Source organism: Trichosurus vulpecula, chromosome 8, assembly GCF_011100635.1.
Source record: "Trichosurus vulpecula isolate mTriVul1 chromosome 8, mTriVul1.pri, whole genome shotgun sequence".
NCBI lineage: Eukaryota > Metazoa > Chordata > Mammalia > Diprotodontia > Phalangeridae > Trichosurus > Trichosurus vulpecula.
The window spans coordinates 257,510,105-257,533,184 of NC_050580.1; the positions used below are offsets into that span (position 1 = coordinate 257,510,105).

Consider the following 23,080-nt stretch of genomic DNA (forward strand, 5'->3'; position numbering starts at 1 on the left):
ATAATAGCCATTAGTGTCATAACAGAGGATACTCTGAGGGATGGGGATCCTGGGAACAGTCAGAGCTCCAGGTGTCTGCCCTTGTATCTGATTGTTATTATTAGATAAACTCACAGGAACAGAGCAGGAGGAGGACCATAGGGACAGTCAATCAGTGGGTGGCTAGAACTTCAACTCCCATACCAATCACAAGGGTATTGTGATTATTAAAGTTTACTAACCTTGCACACGTGCGTTAGAGAGTTTGCTAAACTCATGGAAGTGAGCCTTAAATTGTTTTCCTAAATGAAGCTAACTAAATTGGTTATGGCACACATAAGAACTTCCCAATACATTGGTGGGTCAATAAAAGTTCAAAAATGTAGTTAGGGCCCAATAATAAGCCAATCCTCACAGGAATCATTGTCAACTGCAAGGACTTGACATCATACTTCATGTGGACCAAACTTTTAAAACCTGAGATGATGCTTCTGAAAGGAGGAAGAAAAGCCTAGGTAGGATTCCTGGCTTTTGTTCTCCACATTTTTTCCTCTCCCTCTCAATATTATCACTTTCTTTTCTTTCTCTCTCCTTTGGTTGGGGGGACTGAAACGCACATTTTGTTGTTGTACATCTTTTATTGTTGTTTTTCATTTCCTCCTTAGTGCTGACTGTGCCAGGAGGACTGTATAGTAAATGCCCTAAAAGTATTTTAAAGGGTATAAGGTCCGTTAGAAAATCTTTACGACCTTACTACCATGGTGTGGTATGTGATAGGATTAATATCTAACAGGGCTTCCCCACAACATGGTTTAGGCCTGTTGGGGACTGAGGTGGTACATTTGTGATTTCTTATCACATGTTTCTTTCCACTGTATTTTAGGCAGTTCATTTTTTTTTAAATGCAAGCATAGGCCTAACATTTATCACCATTAAAATTTATCTTGATAGATTCAGCCCTATATACCAACCAGGCCAAAAGAAAATTTGGAGACTGATTTTGATAGTCAATGAATTAGCATTCTGTTGTCTTTAATTCTTATAGTAAATTTCACCCTACCATTTAACAGTTATCAAAGATTAGAAAGAAAACAAGTACAAAGAGAAGTGATTCTAGCAGAATGAGACAATTACACATGATTTTTAAAATGTTTTATATTTTATTTTTCCTCAATTATATTTTAAAATAATTTTTAAATTTTTTTTAAAAAGTTTTGAATTCCAAATTCTTTCCCTCACTTCCTCCCTGAGACAGTAAAAAAATCTGATATAGCTTATAAACATGCAAGGTGATTTTTTTAAGCAGTTACTTATGATCTTATATAAATAATTTTTAAATTCTTTAGAGCTTTTACGTGCTAAAATGGTGCACGTAAAAGCAAGTGAGGCATAAACACATTTGCTATTTCTGACTGTTTTCCAAAGGATCTCTAATAAAGATTACACATCCCTTGTGAACTCATAAGGTTTTGTGGGCCTCCATTTTTAACCCAAAGACTGACCATTCAACTGCATGTTATTGCCTGGAAGATATACATATATTTTTCATCCAGTTAGTTTTTCTTCTATAGATTACTGAAAGTTCCAAATATTTGTTCTCTGGGCCTTCCTTCCACCTCCAAAATATCTTGCATTTATATTTTATATAATTCATATCTACTTATATGTACATATATAGGCCACCAATATAAGCTCCTTAAGGACTGAAATTGTTTTACTTTAGTCTTTATATTCCTATCACCTAGCACATAGAGGTATTGAATACCTATTACTATACTAAATTGATTAATACAGTTAGAGTTTGTATGACATGTTAAAATGAAATTTATCAGCAAAACTTTTAAAGAAAAAATATGCTAATATCATGAGATTTTGGAAGCTAGCTCTTGGGTATTTAAGATAAATAGGATTAGGAGAAGTACAACACAGAGTAGAAAGAATAAAAATTTATGTTAGTGCAGAATCAGTTGTGTGAGTTAGAGGGCTGATTTGGGGGACCTAATTAATGAAAATACTAAATTATGATTTCTAAAGAAATATAGACCTACTACTTCAAAAATATAGAGAAACCTAAAATAACTTAATAAAATTCTTCCTCATATTCTTAGAAAATTTTCTCTGAAGAATAAGAATGATTCAGAATGAATGTATAAATTGTTTGCCAAACACAAATGTTAATTTTAATGTTTTCAAAAAGTTTGTTCTCATACCTATTTTAAATATAATACTTGGTAATCATGTTTTCAGACTCAATTTGCTTGGGAATTTTTTCTACATATAAAACATTAATAAAAATTTTATTCTGTCTAATTTATCACAAATTCTTAATTCATGAGGCATGAATTAATGAGATATATTTTTTAAATTTTATTATCATTCTTGTTCATGTTTTGTTGTAACTGTAACTATAGCTAGAACTGGTTTAGGTTAATACAATTACACTCCAAGTGGTATCATTACTATTCACTAATTTTCTTATATAGCAGAAAATGCAAGGAATGTTGGTATTATCAGTATCCTCAAAACCTTTCAAACAGAGTGATGGAATGTCTAAACTATGAAATAGTGCTGATCTTTAACTAAGAAACTAGGGAAAATTGCTCTAAGTGAACAAACCTGTTCTGTCCCATGGTCACATGCCCGTGATGGGTTGATTCCAGGGTTTCTTAGAAGTTCCAGTGCACTGTGGATAGTAGGGGATCTCACAAAGATGTTGATTGGTTCTGATCTTTCACTTCTTTCTGGAGAAGAATGGAACCCTTCAGTGGCCCCAATAATTGACTTGCTTAAACCATAGTACCCTAGGGAGCCCTAAAGTAGAGCAACAGCATTCAATGTTGTACCAGAGTTCGAGACTTTAAAACAAGCTACTCAAATTCTCCTTAGCCCCCCATATTGTCTTTAATTCTCAAAGAGATCCAATGTCATCACAAGAATTATGTTTTGCTTTGCAGGTGAATTACATTAAAGTGAGGCAAAGCTGTACAAAATTGTTAGCCTTACTCTCTCCTCCAGAGTCATCGACGTCCAGTAGCAAGAAAAAGTCAAGACAACTAGCAATGGCCCAGGATGCATACTACTTAACTGAAACCATCTGAGTGCCATAAACATACAGAAAGTCACTCCTAGGATAAAAAACCATTCCAAGAGCAAGGTAAAAACCCTTAGGAAATTGGAAAACTGGATATTCCAAGTGAGGGTTTGGCAAATAATTATGTAGATTCTGTACAGCAACAGAAATACTTCACTAAAAAAAAAATTCAAGGATATATAAATAAATAAATGGCAAGGTCAGAGAGTAATTTTTCTATCACTAATTTGTTTCTCCACTCAGCGTTTCTAATGCCTGTTTATGGTATAAAAGTATAGGATCTTAAAGGATTTTGGCAATAAAGGATTCATTATCAGCCCTAGCAACCTAGAAAACTTTGGAGTATGAATCCACCAACTCATCCATCATTCAAGGAGAAGCACGGAACCATATTCAAATATATATGCAAAGGTGAATCCCCAGAAGGCTGTTATATTTTTCAGCTACAGAAATACGTGAAACTGTCTTTTAAGTATCAGTTTCTTAGTAAAGGAATAAACATGCAGCACTGAGGCCCCAAGTGAGAATAGACAACAAATTTGTTGTGAGATGATTCAGGAGGGTTGTATGATTTCCTCCAGTAGTGTTGGAGTTTGAGAAAGGAGAAGGAGGCATGAGTTGGGTGGAGTCAAGTCATAGGAAATAAGAATGCTGATGAGCTGGAAAACCAGAGTGAGAGAGAAAATGCATCCAGTAGTGAAGAGGATGGTGAGGGATGAGAATCCTATGGCAATGTGGATTTCCATGATTTCAAGATTATGGAAAGAAATACAATATGAAGGACAGTTAGCTAGCAACAAGATGGTATTCTAGAGTATGGTATTCCTAATGGAAGGGAAAGCAGAGAAGGTTCAGGGATATGGAAATTGGGCTGGGAGGGATAGGGATAAGAGAATGAGTTGTAATTTTCACCTAGTCCAGGATTTCTTAAACTTTTCAGTCTCAGGATCACTTTATACTCTTAAAATTATTGAGAACCCCTCCCCAAAAGCTTTTGTTTATGTGGTTTATAGCTATCAATGTTTATCATATGAGAAATTAAAACATCTTAGTACTATTATGAAAATAGATCTGTCATTGTGAACTTCATAAAAAGATGTTGGGGACATCCATAGGTACCCAGATCACACTTACCTCTGACCTAGGCAGCCTTTGACTCTCAAGTACTGGCAGATACTCATAAGAAAGGTAAATGGACCATGGCAATGAATTTTACTTTGCTTTTACTTTGTTAACTTTTTATTATTGTTCAATTTTATTTGCATACCAAAAATAATTTTTGTAATGAGAGAGGAGTTTGGTGAGGTTTTTTTTTTTGGCAGAGTCCTTGAAATCAGGTTGAGGGTAAGAAGATCCTATCAAGTATTAATTAGAAGTTACAAGGAATTCTCTCATCCTAAGCAAGATAATTTCCTGAGACCATCAATTTTGAATCAATACCAGACATGGACAGTCAAAAGAACAGAGTTAATCTCAGCCTAGAGTACTCTGACTAGCTTTTCTTTGTCAGTTCTTAGGTAGCCATGGTAGCACAGAGGCATAGTAGTCAGCACACTTTGGGAGATGGCATCAGAGAGCTAGAATGAAAGTATAAATAAAGGAATATGTATTTAGTAAGTGCCTTTCACATCTGAGGCACTGTGCTATGCAATGAAAATACAAGTACAAATGTGAGACTATCCAGAAACCACAGGGGAGAGGAAGATAACATCCTTAAAAGACATTTGCAGCCCTCTAGCATCAGAGGTGTCCGTTATGCTGACCCCACTTTTCCCCATGTCCTCTTTCATGCATTTTGCCTGTCCATACATGTTTTCTGATCACACATGTTCTTTGCATGCATGTACCGCTAAATAATGTCTTAACTTGTAGAAGAATGTAACATTGGGTGGGCTGAGGAAAGGGGAGTTCTTTTCACATTGTGCTGTTTGATTAAATACCTTGTTTTAAATGACTGTTTCCTGTGACTGGCTGATAAATATAACCATAGGTAGAAGCATGTGATCTGTGGCTTTTAGTGCATTTTGACTAACCAAGTACCTGAAATAATTTTCTGAAGACCTAAATCCAAGCCCAGATTCTACCCACATAAGCTTCCTCAAAAGGTATAACAACAGAGAAAAGTTTGTTTGATGATTCTTTAATCATTTATGTTGATTGAGGCATATAAGAAGAAGGTGAAAAAGTGTGATGAAATGGATAGACTTGTGGACTTGGAGCCGAGATAACATGGGTTCAAATCCTGTCCCGGACACTTTCTAACTGTGACCCATGGAATGTCACTAAACATTTCTGAGCCTGTGCCTCCTCATCAGTGAGATGTAGGGTTTAAACTACATAGCCTCTAAGGTCTCTTTAAATTCTAAATCATGATTCTATGAGATATGTTTTCACCAACTTTTTTCACTGTCATGCAAGCTGTCCATTGCAAAGTCCAAATGAAAAAGGAATTCCTTTTACATAGTGATTTCCTCCAAATGCTCCTGTTTGTTTCTGATATCTTGTTTATTAAATCAAGTCCCAGATCATCATGGGGCTTGCTAAATAAGATCTATATCACTCAAAAAAGGAGTTTAGACTTATTTTTCATGCAAGAATATCCAACTAGATGAAGATCGAGACTAATGGCAGTAGGATGGCCAACCCATGGAGCTGGCCCAGGGCACATACAGGTTGAATAGATATTGAAAATGAATGATGCATTTGACTTCAAATTGAACAGGAAAAGGACAATGGGCTGGATTGCCTGTGAGAAATTACTATTTTTGAGAGGATTCTGGGAAGATGGTGGAATAGGTCAGAAAATTTCAACCTCTTAAGATTTTCCTCCACAAAAGAGATAAACTAACACTTCTGAGTAAACATAGAGGCTTGAAAACAAATGACAGTAGGGGCAGAACAGGGGTCCTCTTGGGACAATTGGAGAACACCTGAAGAAAGACCGCAGGACTAGATTTCCTCCCTATGAAGAGTAAACACATCCAGGCTATGGACCTCTTTAACAAGAGGAAAGCCCTGAGTTCAGTTGGGTTGGGAGGCTGCCTAAGCCCACCACATGAACTTTTACCCCCCTGGAGAGTGAGTGGAATTGACGTCTGACCTGGGGAAGATCTAGGGAAGCTCTGCCAACAAGGAAGGCCAGACCCAGCAGGCTTGTGTGCGGGGTAGGGGTGGGGAGGGGGGGACGGAGCCAAGAAGGAACCAGCACATGCCTGATGAGTGCAGGAGCAATGGGGCAGGGTTGCTGCTGGCTGTGGGCACTTACAGGAGGCTGAAGGTATTGGTTTGACTTCAAGGTCAGAGGGGAGAACTGAAGAGGATCCCCCAGACCCTAGGACTAGCGGTGATTATAAAAACTAAAGTATTACCTCTGAAAAAATGCACAGGCAAAGGAGAAAGAATCCAACCACAGAGAGTTACTATGGGAATAGAGAAGACCAGGGTTCATCTTCAGAGAGGATACTGAAGCAAAGAAACCCTCTTCTACTCCAAAGAGTAATGTTAAGTGGTCACCTGCCCAAAAAGAATGAATTGGAGAACTTAAGAAAGACATTAAGTTACATCTTGGCTTCAGGATGGGCCCGTAGTTTTTTTTGGTGGCCTCAGGCTGGGTTGTGGAGGCTTTTCAAGGCAGAAGAGTTGCAGGTATTCTGCAACAGAGCACTGGGGAATGGCTGACCAATGGCCCAACTGACGGCCGCCAGAAATTCTCCCAGGATTCCTCTCCCTCACCATTCCTGGAGAGCTATTCATCAATTTACTTTTAATTGTGGAATCATGATGGTAGACTGCTGCCACTAGAGGAGACCTGAAAAATGTCTAGATTTCTGGAAGGCCTTTGATGCTCAGGTTGCATTGATTGGGGGGAAAATGCATAATACTATTGCATCCTTTGTAGCTGGAGTTCTGTTTTTTACAGGGTGGTGGATCATCATAAATGCAACTGTTATTTATCCCTCTATGGAAGACTTCAACCACTCCTATCATGCCTGTGGAGTAATAGCAGCTCTTGCCTTCCTCATGATTAATACGGTGTCCAACTGACAAGTCCATGGTGTTAGTTATAGCAAAGGATGCTTCAGTCAAATAGGAGCTCAAATATGGCTGTTTGCTGGATTCAGGTCGGCCTTTGGATCTCTGATTACATCTATGAGGCTAAGTCATTAAATAAAAACCAATAGCGTACCCTGGAATTGCTATTTTTTCCAGAATGCATTTATCTTTTTTGGCCTTTAAGTTTGGTCTTTAAGTTCAACCACACTGAAGACTTATGGCAATGAAAAGGCTTGATTTCCCTCAGAAGCCCTTCTTGGCACTTACGTTGTGTTTTGTTTTTATAGCTCACTCCCAATCTATTTAATACCATTTTATAAACTTTCCTGAATATCTTCTTGGATGACAAGTGACAAGTTGATTAAAAAAAGTGGTGAAAGCGACGTAATAAGAAACTCAGAGAATCACAGAATGCTTTAAAATCGTGTGTGTGTGTATACATATCTATATATCTATATATCTATCTATCTATCTATATATATATATAATTCTGTCAAGCTAAGTAAGTACTTGATTCAGTTATGAAATGTTAATGGAAAACATTTCATCAAAGTGACTTTGGTCCTGTTCTGTTATGATGTAACTTGTTTTAGAAAGTAAGTGGAAAACAATCTAAGGAAATAATTATACATGCACATGTACTTGGCATCATGTCTAAGGTCTAAAATTACAATTAAAAGTGCTTTAAAATATTTAATATATTTATTTAAATGTATCTTCTGCGTCAAATATTAAACTAAATATATAAACATTTGCTTGTTTTATAAAGCTAAAAAAGATTTTAAAATCAAATAAGAGATTGAGGAAAAAGAAAAAGAAGAATACTACAAGAAAAACAAGAAGATTATGGCAAGAAAGTCAACCAATTAGAAAAGGAGATCCAGAATACTTTTAATTAATTAATTAATGTCAGTTTTAGTTTGCAACATTCAGTTCCTCCCTCAAGTTTTTGAGTTTCAAATTCTCTACCCCTCCCTCTCCCCCCCTCCCCACCCAAGATGGCAAGCAATCCAATATAGGTTCTGCATATACCTTTACACTAAACATATTTTCATAATAGTCAAGTTGTAAAGAAGAATTATAACCAATGGAATGAACCATGAGAAAAAAGAGAAAAGAAAAAAGAAAAAAAAGAGAGCAAATATTTTGCTTCAATCTGCATTCAGACTCCATAATTCTTTCTCTGGATGTGAATCGCTTTTTCCATCATGAGTCTTTTGGAGTTGTCTTAGAACATTGCATTGCTGAGAAGAGCCAAGTCTAAGGAGATCCAGAATCTTAAGGAAGAAAATGACTCTTTGAAAATCAGAATTGGGCAAGGAGAAGCCAGCAAACTTGAAACAGATGAAGAAATAAAAAAACAAAATATAAAGAATGAAAAAGCAGAAGGGAATATGAAAAATCTCATTAGAAAAACAATAGATCTAGAGAACAGATAAAAAAGAGAAAACACAGGAATAATTGGACTACCTGAAAGGTCTGATAAAAAAGAATCTTGATACAATGATGCAAGAAATAATTAAAGGAAATTGTCCTGAAGCATTAGAACAAGAGGGAAAGTAGAAATAGAAAAACTCCACTGATCACCACATGAAAGAGATCTTACAAAGAAAACTTGCAGGAATATAATAACTAAATTCCCAAACCCCCAGATCAAGGACAAAATACTATGAGGAACAAGAAAAAAGCAATTTACGTATGATGGTACCCCAATTGGAATCACACAAGACCTAGTGTTGGCCACACTAAAAGATCATGAAGAACAAAAGAACTGGGCCTCCAGTCAAAAATATCATACCCAGTAAAGCTAAGCATATTTCTGAATGAAAAATAAATGGACATCTGATCAACTGTCAGACTTCCAGAACTCTGTTTAAAAAAAATCCTGAACTCAATAGAAGATTGGACACATAAGAGCCAAGAGAAATATAAGGTACATACCAATGACAATTACAAGGGATTAAACAAGGGTAGAATGTTTAGTTTTTATGTATGGAAAACGGAAAATCTATGTCTAAGATTGTTACTAGTAATTAGGCAGCTTATAAGAAAGATTGGGGTAGACCTGAGTGTGATATGACTTCAAAAACTAAAACCTTTCAAGAACAGCTGAAAGAGTAATTATTTTACCTAAATGAGGTATAAGAGGAAGCACCAACGCAGAGGAATTAGATTGGGGAGGGGGGCTGTTTGTTCCAGAAATCTACTTTCATCAGGAATACGTTTAAGAGGGGAAAATATATATACATCTAGAAGAGTATAAAAGTCTTCTAAATTTAAAAAAATAATAAAACTCTAAGGGGATAGGGAAGATGGAGCAGATAAAGGAGGAATCTTAGAGAGGAGAGTGAGGGAATAGGTTAAAAGGGGGATGTAGAAGGGTGATTTAGGAGAATGGGAGGATAAGGGAGGGATTGCTGGAGTGGGAGTAGGTTAAGTAATAGGAAGGCAAGGTAGCAGGCAGAAGTAGAGGAGTTAGAAGAAACAGGAAAAAAAGAGAAATATGCACAAATATAAAAACAAGATTAGGAGTAGAATCTCTTAGAGAAAGCATATGTTTATATATGTATGTATGTACGTATGTGTGTATATGTATATGTGTATGTATAAATCAACACCTACATATAAATATGTCCACATTCAATTGTAGCCTTTGGGTGATGGGTTGGGAGACAAAGGGGCAGAGGAGAACAAAGTAAAAAAGGTACAGCAGAGAACAAAAGAAAACCTAAAAGGAAGCAAAGAAAAGATGGATGTCTTTTGACATAATGCACACCATTTAATATATAGGCTTTCTTAAAATGATAAGTTATTGCTACATATTCTGAATCCTCTCCTATGTTCTACTGTGCACATGACATGGCTTTTTTTCTTTCTCATTTAATATTTAAATTTAAAATGTTTCTTTTTCTTTTCTTATTATATATTTAAGTTTTAGTATTTGTCTAAAATAAAAAGAAATCTAAAAAGCATTTTAATGGCCCTAAGAGTCTCTCTGAAATAACTTTATTTGATCATTTTCCACAAATATTCTTTGGTATTTTTTTTAATTCTGCCGATCAGAATTTACAGATTCCAAAGAAATAAAGTTGAAGCTCTCCAAAAAGGACAAAGGTATGATTTAGCATGAATGAATTGCAACACATTACAAACTAGGAATTGTGTAGGAGAAGTAAACTAAACAATCCATCAGAGAAATGTATGACTGGAAAACAAGATGGACCAGTCATTTGGTGAGGGATAACTGATACACAGCTTATATATTCCATTGATATCCATGCAATGTCAAAAGAAGTAGAGGGCCACCACTGACATTTTGGGTGGACACCCAGATGCAGATATATAGGAATGTATGAACTGGTGGTGGTAGCACAGGATAGACAGGCATGGGTGGGTTTGAGCTCCATAATTAGAGAGAATAACTACCTTGATGAGGTCACAGATCCATCGAAATATTAATACATCAAAGTAACATCAAACAGCTATTTTCTTTGTCTTTTTTTGCCTCCTATGCAGATTAAATTATACTACTGAAGTCTATGCAATCAGCTGTGGTTGCTTTCTTTGTGGGAACATCTTAACACAAAGTCTTAGCCATACACACATGATAGAAGAGTCTATGGATTATCTCATACGGTTTCATAGGTTTTGAGAATCTCCCTGGCCCCATGACAAACTTCTACCTTTTGTCAGATGTTTGCAATTCCACAAAGGGAGATAACATTTCTTGGCTGTTTAAACCTTTGTCCTTTATTTAAATGCAAATAACCACAGTGAACACGAATTCTTTGAGATGCATTAAGTCATTTACACTCTTCTCTATGAAATGTGAGTTTATTGCACCCTTTTCTAAGAGCAGATTTGGTAGAAGGGGAGAGAAAGAGATCGTATAAGGGTACTGTGCCAAGGGTTTAGAGGAGGTAGCGCTATTAAGGTAACAGAAGGTCAAAGTAACGTGAGAATAGAGACATCAAAAATAAGTTTTGTATACTTCTTTGCAAGGGCTTCTCAAGATGTTATTCTGGATGGTGTAGGATGCTCGCAGTATTCGGGGCATCATTCTGCAAAACCTGGTGGAGAAGATCATCTGGATGCAAATCCAGGCAACCTAGTACTTGAAGGAGGAGTGCTTTGGGCTCACAGCCTAGCTTGCCATTGATACAGCCATAGAACTGAAGTTGGGGGTTGAGGGGAAAGGGGTGTCAAAATTTTTGCTAACAACAGTAAACTAATACCTTTCCTGTGCCTGACCTTGAAGATGTTGAAGATAGAACAAAAGGATATTATAGTGGCATTTATTAAAAATTAAGATTGCAAGTGTGTCTGCATGTTGGGGGCCCTGTATATGAGGCTGATGGGCACTGCCATTGACTGTTACAAGTATCTGGCATCTCTTTACAATTTGTTGATGAATTGCTACATAGTAAGCAGGTCTGTGATGTGATCCTAGCCCTGGCTCCAGAAGCTAGCAGAAGCTGAACAGCTGGTGCTTCTAAATAGTGCCTTGGAGGAAGACATGGGCGAATGCAACTTCCTTTTTAACCCAGATGCCCCTTTTAAGAGGTACAACTGCTGGAAGACTGTTAAATATTTACCACAATGTTAAAAGAGTGTGGTGCTGTTAACAAAAGACCCCCAGGCCCATAAAGAGAAATGAAACAGAGTCTGCTGAAATGAAAGAGTCTGATTACAGTTGACAAAGCGTTTATTGTCTGAGAAAAAAACACTTGCAGGGGAGAGAAGACCCTGCAAGGGAGCAGAGAGGGAGAAAGAGTTCTCAGCTGCTCAAAGGAGTGTGGAAAAAGGGTGAGATAACAAAGTTTTTAGAGCTCTCTACATGAGGATGGTGTGGGGGTTGAAAGAGAAGACATATGTAGACACAATAAGCCAGGCAGCAGGATGTTGAGTAAGTCCTGAAGAAGGTCTCAAGTCTGCAGCTTCTGCTCAATGTTTCCCTTGAGCTGATCAAAGCTGGTTCTGTGGTTTCTGGCAGCTCCAAGCATCTCCGAATTTGTCCAGAGTTCACTCCCAAAGGATCACCAGTACATCAAGCAGCTCTGAGCCTCAGAAATCCTTCTAATTCACTGGTTGTTGTGTAACTCCATCGTCCTGCTCCCCTGTGAAGAAGAGGAGGTAGAGTCATTACAGAGCCTGTGGTAGCAGGTACACCTGTTTGAAGACCTAAATATTTACCATAAGCACTCTTCTCCTTCCTGGAACTATGACCAGGGCCCCCATTCTACTGTGGCTGCAACCATTAGTGATCCTCTTTGTCCTGGGACTGTGACCTGGAAATGCATATGGAATGCAACAGGGTCCTCTGTCCCATGCCAGAAAAGAGTCCCTTGCAATCTTTTTCTGACCACTTGTCCCACTCCTTTACTTTGTGCTAATGGCCTTCTAAGCCACTGTGCAGCTGCCTCCAAGGACTGCTGCTGATGTTCTGCTGCAGTACTCTCTATGCTAGGCCAACTCTTCTTCTGAATCACAGGCCTCCCCTGCTAACTTCCTAAGTTGTCTTGGGCTGGAAAAATGTCTCAGCCCAAATTTTTGTTGGCTCTGTGCTTCCAATTTTTATTTGAGGCATTATTTTTAAGTTTTTAGAGGAGAATGTTGGGAAAGTTCAGCTAAGTTGCTCCACCATCTTGGCTTTGTCAAAATTTTCTTTTGAAAATTCATCAGGAGCTTTATGCCAATCATTTTTCACCTACTTGGAAATGCTATAGTCATGGTATACTATATTGGAGGTACTCAAGAATGATATCAACAAACAGGAGACTGGCTGTGGCCTTTCCCAGGTAAAAGAAGAGTTGTACTAGAACTGTCTCAAACCATTTCATGAGAGCCCATAGTTAAATTATCAGTGTGAGCATTTATACCTCAGAAATCAGCAAGTGTCACAAATCAGGGATTTATTTATGGTTTAATTAATTGTCTGAACTTAAGAAAGTAATAGAGAAAATGTTAATCATACGGACTAAATTTAAAAGGGTGTCATGTGCACATTTTCCTCCTAGAGAGTCAGTTGTCAAACACGTACTATTAAATTCAAGTGATGCTAATAGCTCCATCCTAGTCATACTGACATTTTGGGCATCTCTGCTGACTTTTCATGTGACATTTACCCAATATTTTTGGTCTGTCTTAGGTAGCCAACCATATCTGTTGAACATAGACTCTCAGTAGGACTTGAACATTATGAGTTGCAATGAAAACAGAAAACATGAAAATAGAGAGCTTCTCTGTTAAGCTGAGTGTGTTTGTAAATGGTATCATTGATGATGGTTGTATTCTTTTGTTTTGTCTCAACCTATGATAAATACTTGTCCAGAACTCTAAATGAAAAAATGCTGCTATTAAAAAAAAGCCTTCAGCAGCTAAGTGGCACAGAGGAGAGAGTGCTAGGGCTGAAGTTGGGAAGAGCAGATTTCAGATCTGACCTTGGACACTTACTACCTACGTGACTCTGAGCCAGTTACTTAACTTCTATTTGCCTGAGTTGCCTCATATGTACAATGGGGATAATAATACCTCCTTTACAGGATTATCATGAGGATCAAATAAGATAACAATTGCATACTGCTCAATACAACACCTGACACAAATTAAATGCTATATACATACACCTGAGTCAAGGGGTGGCCCCTGTATTTAAAAGTAAAAAAAATCAAACTGGCAGGCGAAGACCCTCAGGGTTGCTGGTCAACAGAGAAACAGTTACTATTGACATTCACTCTGAGCCAGGAGGGCCCAAAATATAGCCATGAAGTGGTGCTTGGGCAGGGACCTATTGTGGTCCAATCTATGGGCTCCAGAGTGAAACGGGTTTAAGGTTTGGTCTTTGAGAAAAGAAAAGGAAAGAGGGAGAAAGAGAGAGAGAGAGAGAGAGGAAGGAAGGAAGGAAGGGAAGGAATAGAAAAGAAAGGCTATTCCCTGAATGGGTGTTACCTCACTCAAAGTGAGAACCTGAAAAGGCCTTAGCCTAAAAGGGCCAGGTCTCCCATTGCTTCCTGGGACATCTCCAGTCATCCTGATGAATGTCTGGCCATTGGACCCAAACGGCTCTGCAGGAGAAAGTGAGCCTGATGACCTTGCACAGCCCTCCCTCACTCAAATCAAGGTCAATTCCAAGTCATGTTATTTTCTTGAAGTCATGGTCCTCTTCGAAAACGAAGGACAAACACAACAACAACAACAACACACACACACACAATGTTAGCTGTTAGTATCGTTATTAACTAATATTATTTTCTACAGCCATATTCAGGTACATTACTGTAGTTGAGAAAATGTAATGGTGCCATCTAGTGAGGAAACTTGGTTAAATAAATTTAATAGTCTGTTGGGATAAAAATCAGTTCATGACACACAAAACCATACAAAACCATGTGATCCACCTGAGTTTATTCATTATTCCCTTTTTATCATTATAGTTCCTCTCTTGATTTGCAAACTTTTAAAACTGAGGCAGTTTTCTCATTTGCCTATGCTGAATGCTCTGGACTACCCAGAAATCAATTTATTTTCCCTTGGAGAACAGCAAAGTTTGGAACCTATGTTGCCAATCTCAGGCAGAACTATCTTCACCATCTGGGGAATAGCATTAATGACTCGATTCGCATAAATACAATAATTGAACAAGGTAGTTGCATGACCTTGAGCAAGTCATTCTCCCCCTCTGTAAAATGGAAGAAAAGGAATTGGACTAGAGTCAGTGAACTTTTTAAGAAAAATATATTTTCATATAAAGTCATATAAATAAAATATATTTTCATAAAGTCATATTTCATGACTTTACTTTAGTATAATTATTTTCCTTTGTAATCTTATGTGTTTTACTTTATGCATTTAAAAACATTATTCTGAGTGGGCATCCATAGACTTTACCACTTTATCAAAGAGGTTCATGAGGCTATAAAGGTTAAGAAGGCTAGACTGGATGGTCTCTCGATTCCTGTCCAACTCCAACATTCTAGGACCCCAGGAGTCTATTCTGTGTTCAAAGGGAGCTGATTTTTTTATTTTATTTTATTTATTTAATATTTTTAGTTTTCAGCATTGATTTTCCAAGAGTTTGAATTGCGAATTTTCTCCCCATTTCTACCCTCCCCCCCACTCCAAGATGGCATATATTCTGGTTGCCCTGTTCCCCAGTCGGCCCTCCCTTCTGTCACCCCACTACCCTCCCATCCCCCTTTCCCTTCTTCTCTTGTAGGGCAAGATAAATTTCTATGCCCCATTTCCTCTGTATCTTATTTCCTAGTTGCATGCAAAAAATTTTTTCTATGTTGTTGTTTTTAAACATCTGTTTTTAAAACTCTGAGTTCCAAATTCTCTCCCCTCTTCCCTCCCCACCCACCCTCCCTAAGAAGGCAAGCGATTCAACATAGGCCACATGTGTATCATTATGTAAAACACTTCCCCAATACTCGTGTTGTGAAAGACTAACTATATTTTGCTCCTTCCTAACCTATCCCCCTTTATTGAATTTTCTCCCTTGACCCTGTCCCTTTTCAAAAGTGTTCGTTTTTGACTACCTCCTCCCCCTATCCGCCCTCTCTTCTATCATCCCCCCTTTTATATCTTCTTCCTCCTTCTTTCCTGTGGGGCGAGATACCCAATTGAGTGTGTATGGTATTCCCTCCTCAGGTCAAATTTGATGAGAGCAAGATTCACTCATTCCCCCTCACCTGTCCCCTCTTCTCTTCCTATAGAAGTGCTTTTTCTTGCCACTTTTATGTGAGATAATTTACCCCATTCTATCTCTCCCTTTCTCCCTCTCTCAATATATTCCTCTGTCATCTTTAAATTTGATTTTTTTTGATATCATCTCTTCATATTCAACTCACCCTGTGCCCCCCCCTCTATATATATACATACATATATATACACATACATATGTACATACATATATATACACATACATATATACATACATACACACACATATATATACATACACACACACACACACACACATATATATATATATATATATATATATATATATATGCATATTCCTTTCAGCTACTATGATATTGAGGTCTCATGAATCATACACATCATCTTTCTATGTAGGAATGTAAACAAAACAGTTCAACTTTAGTAAGTCCCTTATGATTTCTCTTTCTTGTTTACCTTTTCATGCTTCTCTTGATTCTTGTGTTTGAAAGTCAAATTTTGTATTTAGCTCTGATCTTTTCACTGAGAAAGCTTGAAAGTCTTCTATTTTATTGAAAATCCATATTTTGCTTTGGAGCATGATACTCAGTTTTGCTGGGTAGGTGATTCTTGGTTTTAATCCTAGCTCCACTGACCTCCCGAATATCGTATTCCAAGCCCTTTGATCCCTTAATGAAGAAGCTGCCAGATCTTGTATTATTCTGATTATGTTTCCACAATACTCAAATTGTTTCTTTCTGGCTGCTTGCAATAGTTTCTCCTTGATCTGGGAGTTCTGGAATTTGGCGACAATATTCCTAGGAGATTTCTTTTTGGGATCTTTTTGAGGAGGCAATTGGTAGATTCTTTCAATTTCTATTTTACCCTCTGGCTCTAGAACATCAGGGAAGTTCTCCATGATAATTTCTTGAAAGATGATATCTAGGCTCTTTTTTTGATCATGGTTTTCAGGTAATCCAATAATTTTTAAATTATTTCTCCTGGATCTATTTTCCAGGTCAGTGGATTTTCCAATGAGATATTTCACATTGCCTTCCACTTTTTCATTCCTTTGGTTCTGTTTTGATTTCTCACAAAGTCTCTAGCTTCCACTTACTCCAATCTAATTTTTAAGGTAATATTTTCTTCAGTGGTCTTTTGGACCTCCTTTTCCATTTGGCTAATTCTGCCTTTCAAGGCATTCTTCTCCTCATTGGCTTTTTGGAGCTCTTTTGCCATTTGAGTTAGTCTATTTTTTAAGGTATTGTTTCCTTCAGCATTTTTTTCAGTATTTTTTTTTGGGTCTCCTTTAGCAAGTCATTGACTTGTTTTTCATGGTTTTCTCACATCATTCTCATTTCTCTTCCCAATTTTTCCTCTACTCCTCTAACTTGCTTTTCCAAATCCTTTTTGAGCTCTTCCATGGCCTGAGACCAGTTCATGTTTTTCTTGGAGGCTTTTGATGTAGGCTCTTTGACTTTGTTGACTTCTTCTGGCTATATGCTTTGGTCTTCTTTGTCACCAAAAAAAAATCCAAAGTCTGAGACTGAATCTGAGTCCATTTTCGCTGCCTGGCCATGTTCCCAGCCAACTTACCTGACCCCTGAGTTTTTCGTCGGGGTATGACTGCTTGTAGAGTAAAGAGTACTTTGTTCAAAGCTTGAGGGGCTGTGCTGTTGTTTTCAGAGCTATTTCTATACAGCTAGCTCTGCCACACCAGCACACCTCCTTCCCCAAGAACCACCAACCCAGAATGAACTCAGATCTTAAGCAGGCTCTGCACTCCCACTCTGATCCACCACTTAATTCCTCCCACCAGGTGGGCCTGGGGTCAGAAGCAACTGCAGCTATAGTTCTGTAGCTGCACCACCCAAGCTGCCCCTGGGGCTGTGGCCAAACTGTGAACTCCTTTCACTCTGTCCCAGCAGCTTTTCCTACTAATCTTCTTGGTTGTTTTTGGTGTTTATGGGTTTAGAAGTCTGGTAACTGCCACAGCTCACTGATTCAGGGTGCTAGGTCCTGTTCCACCCAGCTACTGGTCTGGTTGGTCCTGCCGCCACCCACACTGGGCTCTGCTCCCCTCTGCTCCTCTCCACTCCCAGCTCCCTGCACAATAGACCTCACCCAGTGACCATCCAGGTTGTCCTGGGCTGGAGCCCTGCTTCCCTCTGCTATTTTGTGGGTTCTGCAGTTCTAGAATTTGTTCAGAGCCATTTTTATAGGTTTTTAGAAGGACCTGGCAGGGAGCTCACACTAGTCCCTGCTTTCCAACCACCATCTTGGCTCCACCCCCCAAAGGGAGCTGATTTTTGCCATCATGTCATACTCAGGAGGAAAAACAATATTCCAGCTCACTTCAACTGACTTTAGTAAATCTCTACTATACTTTCTTTATTTCAACTCTTGCCTCAGAGAAGATACAGAAGAGTTCCTTCAGTAGTATGAGTAGTTAATCCATTTTGAAGTGGAATAGTAATAAACTATTCCTCTATTGGAACTATATGTATTTGCCAAAAAAAAGCAAATCAGGAAACAGGCATATTATATTACTTGTGACAAGAAGTGAAACTATAAATAGTGGAAACATCAGGAGACACGGATGGTATATGTCCTCCTCATAGTCACTACTCCCTTCTTCAAGGAGTCATAGGATCACAGTATTGTAGAACTAGAAGATACCTTAGACTATCCCTGATCTAACTCTCCCTCTCCCATCTCCTTTTTTTAACAGATAATGAAACAGATATAGAGAAGCTGAGTAATGTACAAAGTCACAAAGCTGTTAATGGACATATCCAACACTCAAACCTCTAACTCAGTATATATCTAATGCTCTTTTTTACTAAGCCACATTGCTTCTTCCTAGTTTACTTCACTAAGAAAATGATGGGAAGGAGTTAATATGTATAAGATTTGCCAAGTTCTCGACAAATATAATCTCATTTGTTATTATGTGCCAAAACTACTTATTCGTTGTTTGGTTGGTTGATTGATTGGTTGGTTGACTGGTTGGTTGAAGGAAAAGTTGGATTGCCACTTGTCAAGGGTGTAGTACAAGAATTCTTCATTGATTCTTAGTTGGACTTGATTGACTGTGAAGACCTTCCCAACTCTGACCCTCTATGATTCTGTTTAAGTTTTTAAAGCTTGGGTTGATGATTTTTCCACTTAGCTTGACTTGTTTCTAGAAAAGCAATTTGCTGCCCTCAAATGGCTGCTTGGGAGATAGCAACTGAGTTCTTAAGAGTATTCTTGAGGATGCAGAGGTGATTTTTTTAGATAGTAACTTGCTGCTCTCAAGAGGCTGATTGTGAAATGGCAGTTAAATTTTTAAGAGTATTCTTGGCATTCAAAGGGCATGATTCTTTGAAGCAGGAAATTCTGGACTTAGAGTGAACATGTGGTGATCCTAGGAGGGGTTTAAGTGTCTTTTTTTGAGATACATATATAAAGAAAAATTCATTCTCAATTTTCAACTTGGTTTTCAAATGAGAGTTGTAAGATTTAAATCAACAACTGACTGGAGTTTAGTAAAGAATTTTAATGTGTCTGGTAGAGTAGACAAGTGATTACAAAACTGGCTTTCTGGTGAACTACTCCTTTGTGGAGGGAAATCAGAGATGTATAGGAGAGTTTAAGAGAATAGTAAAAGAAAATGACTAAATGTAACCTTAGAAGGTAATTATAAAAAAGAAATTGTAAAAGTTTTAGAGGCTAGATGAGAAAAACAGAAAGGAAGGGGAGAGAAAGAAGGAAGGAAAGAAGAAACAAAGAAGGAAAGGAAGGAAGGAAGGAACATTGAAATTCCACGACTTTCCAAACATAGGAGTTTTCTCTGGTGACATTCTCTGGATTCAGTCACTTGGAGCTTTGTTATAACTCACTTTCACATTCAACACAAAGAGAATTCTATACAAATAGAATTCATGTGTTCTTTGAACATTGCTGCCTTTTGTTTCTCTCCCGTTGCTAAATTTTCTTTCAATTCCGTATTTTTTGTTGTGTCTGAGTTTGTTAATTTTCTATGATGAAAGTTGGAAACAAGGGGGTGAGTAGATGAAGAGGAAATCCAGGAGAGAGTCTCAGATTTCACCCACAGTAAGGGTATGAGAGACCTGTGATGATCTGTCCAAAGAGATTGACATGCAGTGATCCAATAGATAAGAGGAGAACCAAGAGAGACAAGTTTTACAAATGCCAAGAGGAAATTATATCCAGAGGAAACAAGATTCTCAAAGGCAAAGCCTCTAAAGAGAGGTTGAGAAGTGTGGAATATTATAAATGCCACAGGAAATAAGCCACTGAACAGAAACTATACAGGATTTGCAATCATATTATAATATTAAAGATGCAATTTTAAATATTTGCAATGCTTGGAATTTTGTTCATAGTCAAATATGAAAAGGAACTTGGAAATATTTACTCACTTTAAGTGTCATGTTCAGTGGAATGCCATTTTTTCCTGATGATGATGAATTTCCAAGCTTTAGCAGAGCAGAACTCTAATACAAATCCTTACAATGATAACAGTTGCTCTTCCTTCACATTCCAATACCTAATTTGATATATTTAAGTTAAAACAGTGGGTTCAAGTTGAAACCTGAAGTACCTATCTTTTATTATGTCGCCGAGGTAGATGCATTACCATGAAAGGGGAAATTTTCATGATGTGGAAAACCATTTAGGAAAGGACTGCTTTGGGCTGTTGCTTCAATCACTAATTTTCTCAAACACCACCACCTTGGATGACACAAAGCTATATATGCAAGTACATACAGAGGCCAAGGCAGAGACAGAGAGATGGGGTGAGAGTGATGGAATATGCTCATATATACATATACATACCTATATATATCTATCTATATAGATAGATATATATATATCTATATAGATATATATATACATTGTATCTGCTCAGTTGTTTTGCAGTAGTTTCTGACTCTTTGCGATGCCGTTTGGAGTTTTCTTAGCAAAGATATGGGAGTGGTTCACTATTTCCTTCTCCAGGTCACTTGACAGATGAGAAAACTGAGGCAAATAGAGTTAAGTGACTTGCCCAGGGTCACAGAACTAGTAAGTATTTGAGGCCAGATCTTAACTCAGGAAGATGAATCTTCTCCACTCCAGGCCTGGCCTTCTGTGCCACCTAACGGCCCACATACAAGCATAAACCATTACTAACTCTCTGATACTTGATATACATACATACCCATATATATATATATATATATATATATATATATATATATATATATATAAACATATATATATATACTTGCCTTTATTCTGCATTTAAAATGTATCTGATATAAAAATGAGTTAGATGATCATGAAAACCTTAAGATTATAGTGTTTAGGATCTATCCACCTTTTCTTTTCCAAAAGAGGCCCAGAAAAGTTAAAGGGATGGTCCAAATTGACATCAGTGGTGAGTAGCAGAGTTGTAATTTGAACCAAGGTCCCCTGAGTCCAAACCCTGTGTTTTGGACGCTATGTCATGCTATCTCAGAACTTCTATCACTGCTTTGACTCCATCTGATCTTTAAAAGGATGCAAAGCTCCTTGTCTAAATAAGAGATCCAGTCTGGCTTACACTGGCGAAGGTGAGAATGATGCCCCTTTCTCCTTTCCATAGAAAGTGAATCCATATTCCCCAGGTCCTTTGCCCTTGCTGATGAACTACTATTGTGGTACAGGAGAACAGGCAGGAGCTCAGGGCTCTCACTTGCAAGGACTAAAGTTTCCCAAGAGATATAAAGGAAAATTACCATGGTGATAGGGAGGGGCTGGAAGATTGAAGCGTTTGAGTTTACTCTCCTCTTTTGATCATCCTTAATGGCCAGGCGTCGGGGCTGGATGAAGGGTCACAGCACTTTACAAATATTATCTACTTTGGTCCTCACAACAATCCTGGGGGGAAGATACTGTTATTATCTTCATTTTACATTTAAGTAAACTGAGGCAGATAGAGGTGAAATTTCACACAGCAAGTAAATATCTAAGGACATTTTGAACTTATGTCTACTATTTAGTCCTTTGTACAACCTACTGGTCCTTTACGCTCTAATAATTGCCATGAGTGAAATAATATTATGTTGAGAAAGAAATAAAAGTGTCCTCTTCCATTGGAGAATAGTTGTGCAAATCGGTGTATGAGTGGTATGGAATGCCATCCTATGAGAAACAACAAATGTGAGGAATTTAGAGAAACACGGGAAAATTTCTAAGGTGATGTAAAGAGAACCAAGCAGAAACAAGGGTCTGATACGTACAAGGACTATAATAATATAAATGAAAATCATAGCCAAAAGTGGTTGAACTCAGATTAATTGCAGTGAACCATTTGGCTCTTGTAGAACAGGACATTTCTCCATATGGTAGAAGGGTAGGTGATGTATACAAAACAGTTTACAACGTCGGACTTTGTTACCGTCACCCGTTTTTACATAAATCTCTTTCCTTTGTGACTAGAAAGGATTTAGGGGCCAAGTGCTATATTAGGAAATGACTTATATATTTTTAAAAGCGTGAATAAAAAATTAGGAGGGGGAAAATGATTAGAAGTACGTGACAGAAGCACTTTGATGGTGCAGTAGATAGGGTTCTAGGCCTGGAGTAAAGAAGTCTGAAGTTCAAATCTAGTTTCAGACACATACCAGTTGGGTGATTCCAGGCAAATCACTTAATCTCTGCCTGCCTCAGTTTCCTCATCTACTAAGTGGAGGTAATGAAAGCAATGATAGCACTTGCTTCATAGAGTTGTAAGGATCCAATTAAATAATGATCTAAGGTGCTCAGCATAATGCCTGCCTGGCACATAGTAAGTGCTTAAGAAATGCCTATTTCCTTCCCTCCCCTCCCCTCCCCTCCCCTCCCATCCCCTCCCCTTCCCTTCCCTTCCCTCCCTTTCCCTTCCCTTCCCTTCCCTTCCCTCCCCTCCCCTCCCCTCCCCTCCCCTTCCCTTCCCTCCCGTCCCCTCCCCTTGCCTCCCATCCCCTCCCCTTCCCTTCCCTTCCCTCCCCTCCCCTCCCCTTCCCTCCCCTCCCCTGCCCATCCCTCCCCTTCCCTCCCCTTCCCTTCCCTTCCCTTCCCTCCCCTTCCCTTCCCTTCCCTTAACCTCTGTCTGTCTCATTTTCTTCAACTGCGAAATGGTATTATTAATTCCATTATTAATAGCACCTACCTCCCAGGGTTGTTGTGAGGATCAAATTATATATACAATTATATATACATCTCTCTCTCTCTCTCTAATATATATAATATATATATTATATGTGTATAAAGATATATATGTAT

The 23,080-nt window shown here is 38.1% G+C and overlaps 1 pseudogene; it reads left to right on the plus strand.

Moving 5' to 3' along the window:
• The first annotated feature begins 6,885 nt into the window (after positions 1-6,885).
• Positions 6,886-7,350, plus strand: LOC118827831 (annotated as a pseudogene).
• The last annotated feature ends 15,730 nt before the right edge of the window (positions 7,351-23,080 follow it).